Source organism: Schistocerca cancellata, chromosome 1 (assembly GCF_023864275.1).
Source record: "Schistocerca cancellata isolate TAMUIC-IGC-003103 chromosome 1, iqSchCanc2.1, whole genome shotgun sequence".
NCBI classification, from domain to species: Eukaryota; Metazoa; Arthropoda; class Insecta; order Orthoptera; family Acrididae; genus Schistocerca; species Schistocerca cancellata.
In genome coordinates this window covers 26,751,643-26,759,176 of record NC_064626.1, presented here as the reverse complement: position 1 = coordinate 26,759,176, position 7,534 = coordinate 26,751,643, and the positions used below count along the sequence as shown (strand labels likewise).

The 7,534-nt window shown below is 49.4% G+C and overlaps 1 protein-coding gene across 4 annotated transcripts in view; it reads right to left on the bottom strand.

Annotated features, from left to right (window-relative positions):
• Positions 1-7,020: 7,020 nt before the first annotated feature.
• LOC126164839 (putative FERM domain-containing protein FRMD8P1) overlaps positions 7,021-7,534 on the bottom strand; it is a 390,611-nt gene continuing 390,097 nt past the window's right edge. For all 4 annotated transcript variants that reach the window (XM_049920272.1, XM_049920271.1, XM_049920275.1 and 1 more), the window contains one exon: positions 7,021-7,491. The gene's annotated coding sequence lies outside the window, so the exon portion shown is untranslated. The remainder of the gene's footprint in view (positions 7,492-7,534) is intronic.

The following is a 7,534-nucleotide window of genomic DNA, read 5'->3' as shown; positions in this document are numbered from 1 at the left end:
GAGGTAGGGAAAGAGGCGGTACTGCAAGTCCTGTGGCAGCACGAGGGCAGAGCTGATTATCATGGCGGCGCTCCGACCCTTTCAACGTCTGCACCGACGTAACACACCGCCCATGGGCTGCGACGACCGTGGCGGATGTCCAACCTGCCTTGCACCCGTATTTGTGGGCCCACATGGCAGTGCCAGTGGCATACTGCTGCGAGGGCCGGGAGTGGAGGCAGGGGGAGGAAAGCATCAGTAAATGGAGCTGGGTCCGTGGCTGTCGCCCACGAAGGAGCTCTGCCGGAGTGCGGCCGTCAATTGGCATAGTGCGAAAGGTGCTCAAAAACAGGGTGAGGGCTGACGTGGTTGGAGATGTGTTGACCACCTTAGTCAACTGGTGTTTAAAATTGCGGACAAGCCTCTCTGCCGAGCCATTGGACGAAGGGTGGAAAGGGGGGCTACGTTTGTGCTCGATACCGTTGGCCTGACAGAAGTCGTGGAAGGAGGATGCTGTGAATTGGCGACCATTATCGGAGACCAACGTGTGGGGCAGGCTCTCAATGGCGAGAACCTGGGCCAGGGCCACGAGTGTAGCCTCCGTGGTGGTGGATGCCATTCAGACAACATATGGGTATTTGGAGCAGGCATCAACAATGAGTAACCACATGGACCCCAAAAACGGGCCTGCAAAATTGACACGGATGCGATCCAAGGGCCGGCGAGGCACAGGCCAGGGTGCAAACGACTGAGGGGGGCTTGCCTGGTGACGCGCACAGACAGTACAGCCACGGACCAGGCGCTCAATATTACCATCGATGCCAGGCCAATACACGTGCCGGCAAGCCAAAACTTTCATATGGGACATGACCCAGTGCCTGCAGTGTAACAAACTGAGCACACGAAGCCGCAATTCCGGAGGGTTGACCACCCTGTGGGCATCTGACTCTGTGGCGAACAGGAGGATATCATTGACCACAGAGAGCCTGTGGGACAGGTGGCGCCACGGACTGAAATCAGACTGCATCCGACGAGTAACATAGGATGGCCACCCGTGGACTACGTAGTTGAGAACCTGCCGCAAGACAGGGTCGTGGCGGGTAGCCGCAGAAACGTCAGCAGCCATAAGAGGGAGACCGTCCAGTGCATTCCGGCGGGCGGAAACAATGTGAAAGCCGAGGACCACCTGTTGGTCAAAGGCAGGATCGGGGCCTGCTGGGAGACGTGACAAAGTGTCCGCATTAGCATGGTGGGCGGTGGGCTTATACCAGATGGTGTAAGCGTAAGTATGTAAAAACAATGCCCAGCACTGGAGACGTTGAGCCGTCCGCTCGGGAAGGTGAGAGTCGGGTCCGAAAAGTGTAACCAAGGGTTTATGGTCCGTTAGGAGGGTGAACTTTGCCCCAAAGAGATAGGTGTGAAATTTTTGGACGGCGAACACGATCGCCAGGGCCTCTTTTTCAATCTGGGGGTAGTTCTGTTGTGCTGGGGTCAACGTCTTTAGAGGCATAAGTGATGGGCTGTTCAGAGCCATCGGCATCCCAGTGCACGAGGATGGCCCCAATGCCGTATGCCGACGCATCGGCTGCCACAACCGAGGGACGGTCCGGAGAGAAAGGAGTAAGGCAACGGGCGGACTTCAGCATCGCCTTTAAATGGAGGAAAGCCTGGTCACGGGCAGGAGTCCAAACAAAAGGTACCCCTTTGCGATGCAAGTGATTGAGGGGTTGAGCGACGGAGGCAGTCTGGGGCAAGAACTTTAAGTAATAAGTAACCGTGCCCAGAAACACTTGCAGTTGTGATAAGTCCTCGGGATGAGGAAGGGCCTCAATGGCCGCAACATTATGACCCGAAGGGCGAATGCCATCTTTGCTAAGCCAGTGGCCCAAGTATTCCATTTCTGGTTGAAAAAAACAACACTTGTCCAGCTGACAGCGGAGACCGGCAGACTGCAGAGCGCGAAATAAGGCGCTGAGGTTTTGCAAATGTTCCTGGCGGGAATGCCCAGTGACCAAGATGTCATCCAGATAATTCACACATGCAGGGATAGGCTGGGTAAGCTCCTTCAGGAATCGCTGGAAAATGGCCGGCGCCAAAGAGACACCAAAGGGAACGGAAAAATACTCTCCCCCGGTAAGCTCGGCAAGAAGGTCTTCCTGTCGGGGAATGGGGTAAGTGTCAACGAGGGACTGAGCATTGACTGTAGCTCCAAAGTCCCCACACAGCCGAAGGGGGCCATTGGGTTTCCGTACGACCACCAGTGGCGTCGCTCGTGCACTATAGCCAGGTTACAGGTTCCAGCACGCCAGCGGCCTGGAACTGATCAAGTTCCTGCTCGACCGCTGGCCGTAAGGCCACCGGAAGGGGCCGAGCCCAGAAAAAGTGAGATTGTGCATCCGGCCAGAGGGTGATGTGCGCTTGAAAGCCGGAAGCACATCTGAGATCCGGTGCATACAATGACGCAAAAGCAGAACACAGATCGTCCGAGTCCTGTAAGGGAACAGCCATGGAAAAGACCTTAACTTCATCGGAAATTGAAAAGCCAAACAGTTGAAACACATCCAGGCCAAAAATATTCGAAGCCGACGGATGGTACATGACAAAGAGAGTAAGGAGCTGCAGAACATGCTTGTATGTCGCCTGGAAGACGAACTGCTCACGAAGGGGAATGGAACCGTCTCTGTACGCGACCAAACGGTCAGAGGGAGGCGACAACGCAGGAGAGCCCAGCCGTGTATATGTCACCATATTAATCAGGGAGACGATGGCCCCAGTGTCGACCTGAAAACTGACCTCCTCAGTGAAAATGCGGAGTGTGAGGAAAAGCTTCCGTGCTGATGGGTCATCCAGTGGGCCGACCAATTGCAGAGCGTGGACGGTATCTCGAGGCCCAGGAGGAGCAGGGCTGGATCGAGTCGAGCGACTACGACAAACTGATCAGATGTAGCCCTCCTTGTTACACAGCCTGCACGTTTTCCAGCGGTGGGCACAATCAGCCCACGAATGGGCAGTAAAGCACTGTGAGCAAGACAGAAGTAGGCAGCACGACTGGTGACGGGGGGCGACCGAAGGCGCCGATGCAATGGAGACGTCAGAACACGAAGAGTCCCGACGGCGCTGGCCCCTGTCGGCTGGGCCACGTCGACGTCGCGAGGGTGGAACCCGCCAGGACGCTGCGATCGCTGCCACCTGCGGTCGCGCCATAAGACGCTCATTAGCCGCTCGAGCAATTTTGAAGGAGTGGGCAATGCGGAGAATGTCTTCCGAGGAAGTGTTGTCGAGTTTCAATGCCGCAGTACGGACCTCAGGGTCGGGAGCCAGCTGAACCACCACATCCCGGATCAGGGAGTCTGCATACGAAGGCTTACACTGCTGACTGGTGCATGTAAAATTGCATCGACGACTGAGACCCTCCAAGTCCGTGACCCAGGAACAATATGATTGACCAGGCTGTTTATGGTACTGGTGGAACTCCAGCCGAGAGGCGACTACATGGTAGCGTTGGGAATAATAGTTTGTCAGCAAAAGGCAGATCTCCTGGAAAGAGAGAGCCACAGGATCGAACAACAGTGCCAACTTGCGGAGAAGGAAGAACGTGTCCGGAGAGGCCCAAGACAAAAACAACGACCGCTGCAAGGAGTCATCTGTGACTTGAAAAGCCGTGAAATGTTGTTTCAGCCAATGTAAGTAGGTTTCCCAGTCCTCTTTAGCATCATTAAAGGGTGGAAACGATGGCGGACATGGGAAAGCATCGGACACCCGAGGACCCTGAAGCTGGTGCAGTAATGTGTCCCAGGTATCGACTTTGTCCGTTAGCAACTGCAGGGACTTTTGTAAGGCGTCTAACTGGAGCTGCTGCTGCTGCATGAGCTGCTGCTGTTGCTCCAGCAGACAGACCAACTTTGCCTCCATACCAAGAACGACCACCGTTTACCTCGTCACCAAAAATGTTGTAACCGCGACCAGGACGGTCGCGAGGTAGCACTGACGGAAGGCGCAGCGGGACCCATGAACAACAACACAATGGAAGAGGACACACGACCAACGTAGGACAGAACGAATACAACAAGACCGAACCACAGAGTCACAAGGAAACAAACTCATACACGAACCAGGAAGTAAGCAGTCTAGCGCAAAGCGAGGGTACACCAATGTAAGCGAGACTATACTGACTGGCTGAGCAAGTGGCCGGCGGCCGCTGGAACCACGTGTTCCACTGTGGCACCCCCACACTAAAAGCGGGCCAGAAGGCGAGCGCCGCCACAGCTTGCGGCGCGATGGTGCAGAGACCTCTAGGGATCTTCGAGTTCCATGACGTCCGGCGCGGATTCAAATTTCGTGGTGCAAGGTACCAGACTTGGTAGCCCCATATCCACAATTGCTATGTACACAGTCACAGACAGTGCAGTATGGTACAGAGGTTATGCCTACCAGACACATTGCAGTGGAGCACCATAAGAAGAATGGAAGCAGGACAGTCGCAAACTGATGTGGCCCGAAGGCTAAATGTGAATTGTTCTGTTGTTTCTCAGATATGGAGACACTTTATAGAGACCGAAACTGCATCCTGAAGACCAGGGCAGGGCCGACTGTGTGTAACATCATAAAGAGAGGACCATTATTCCGTTGTAGGGGCACGATGAGACTGCCTTAGTACTGTGCAGCAACTGGCATCTGACCTCACAGAATCCACTGGACGCGTTGTATAGAAGCAAACAGTGTAGAGAAGGCTTCGATAGAGTGACCTTTATTGTTGGAGACCTGCAGTATGTGTACCTCTGACGCGTCTTCACAGAAGAGAATGTCTAGAGTGGAGTCATCAACATCCCACGTGGACAGTTGAACAGTAGGAAATGTTCTTTTCACAGATGAGTCCCGATTTGGTCTGGAGAGTGAATCTTGACAGATTTGCATCTGAAGGGAATGTGGAACGCGATTTTGGGACCCAAAAATAGTGGAAAGAGACCAATATTGAGGAGGGTTGCTAATGGTGTGTGGAGGGATTATATTGACCACTCTAACACCTCTTTGTGAAATTTTGCAGGTGAATCGGAAATGTTTAATTGGCGTCAGATATCGTGACGAGATCTTGGGACTTCACGTACAATTACTGCGAGGTGCTGCGTGCCGAGACTTCATTTTGATGGATGATAGCGCGTGACCTCACAGAGCACAAGTGACTGATATTTCCTTAGAAACCGAAGACACTGCGCACACGGTGTGATCTGCTCACTCTTCTGGCTTGCATGTCTGCGATGCATCAGGGAGACCAGCTGCACCACGTCAACATCCACCCACCACTCCCCAGGCCTTGTGAACAGCTCCACAGGAATAATAGGCATTATTGCCTCAACATGACACTGATGACGTTATTTACAGCATGCTCCGTTGCTGTCAGGCCTGTATTACCACCTGAGGTGGTCACAACCCGTATTGAGCACATTAGCCTGTTGTCAGAAAGTGTGTGCAAATCTGTTAAGTTGGAAGAAACGAAGAACATTTTCGTCTACTGTTAAGCATTTTGCAGTTGTTTATATATATTCTTTACGTTGTTTCTACTTCGTTATCACCTGTTTATAATGTTTTGTGGAAAATTAAATGCGAACTTGCAAAATTTCTATTCATTGCTTAAATTTTGGACACTAGTGTACTATCCATTTTACAGCCTGTCATCCTGCAGACAACAAAATTATTTCTATCTTCTGCTTTTCATCCATTTCAGACTCAAAACTGAGTTATTTACCACGTGACTTGCAATTTTTTAATCTATAGTCTTGTTTTCCACCATTTTTGGTGTGTTGACACACCGATTTCATTGGTTAATGGAAGTTTTGATGATTACACATGCATTTTCGTCTACTTTGTCACAAAACACAAGATTTTCAGTGATTGTATAATATTTTATTGCATCTGCATAGTGTGTGTGTGTGTGTGTGTGTGTGTGTGTGTGTGTGTGTGTGTGTAAGGGGGGGGGGGAGGTGTTACTTATAAAGGTATTGATAGTGACAAACTGAATTTTATTGTGGAGTGATGTATATTCATTTAGTTCATTTCTTTCCTTGGGCTATTGATTTTTGGATGTGATATTTCTCTTCTGGTCTTGATTTCTGGTTCCAGCTATTGCTAGTTTCAAGAATTTTCAAATATGTTTCTATGATTGTTGTGTGGTGATCCTAGGGCATTTGGAGGTCAGTAAATGTTGAGTGGTAACTATTACTTTTTACTATTCTTGTAAATTCCTATACAAGTGGCCCAGGTACACAGATTGACAGCAATTGCATGTTAATTGGTAGATACCAGATTGGCTATATTTATCAGTGTTAATGGTTCGCGTTTCAAGTTTGTTCTGTATTGTGCCGTTAGTTCTTTATGCTGTGCTGAGTCCTTGATGTGTGTGTTTCATGACTACATGTTGTTATTTTATCTATTGTCTTCATATTATAGCCATTCTACTGTGTTTAGTTCTTCCATTTAATCACCATTTAATCACTTTTATTCACAGGTGTTCTGTTCATTCTGTGTAGTAAGTATCTGAAGCTGTTTTTTTTTTTTTTTTTTTTTTTTTTTTTACACACACACACAGGGTAAGTATATTGGTTCTGGATAATTATGGTAGTGTGTAGGGGTTTCCTGTATATTCTGAGCTCATGTTTATTTTTCTTTCTGTTATAACATTCATGTATACTGTAACACCACATGTCACTTCACTAAATAAGAAACCAATAATGCAGCTGACGCACTTAGTAGAGTTTTGGTGGTCTTCACTATCTAACAAGAACAATTTTTCAGCATGTATTTACTGCCTGCCCATGTGGCGGACTGCAATCCTCCATCCCCCCCCCTCCCCCCTCCCCCCTCCTACGAGGGACCTTTCTCACAATACATTTGCCCTACTTATCTGCCCAACCACTCCCCCATACCCTCTCATACAAACAATTTCTGCTTTTTATGTGGCACATGTTAGTTAAAATGTGTGTGTATGTGTACATGTATCAAATCACTGAAGATGCGTGAAATAACTAAAGACAAATCAGCCACAGATGAATATAAAATGCAAACTTTCTTCATAAAAGCTTAGCCTCAAACGTACACACTACATGAGATTTTAAGGATTTTATCACACTTGTCTCATCATCGTACAGAATAGAGGGCAGGTTCCGACATAAGTGATCACAGTGAAAATGAAGAGTACACTGATTCCTAAGCCACAAATGCCACAGACTAAGAAGATGATGTCCTATTTGGAGAAAGGGTCAGAATGACTTCATCCTTCCAGAGTGACTGACAGGAGGTACAGCATGGCAGGGTGGTCATCTCATTTATTGTCCCTCACTGCCAGCCACAGTCACTCCTGCGTGGCTCTCTGCCTCAGCTCAGCAGTGAAAAGCCGGACCCCCAGGATTGACTTGTCATCTTCCCTGCAGCCTCCTCAGTTATTTGATCTTCTGCCTGGATTCCCGTATGGCCCGGTATCCAGCAGAAGTAGCTGTAGCACATATGATCCCGTGTAATCTGAGAAAAATAAGATACAATATATAAAGATAAATACTTTCAA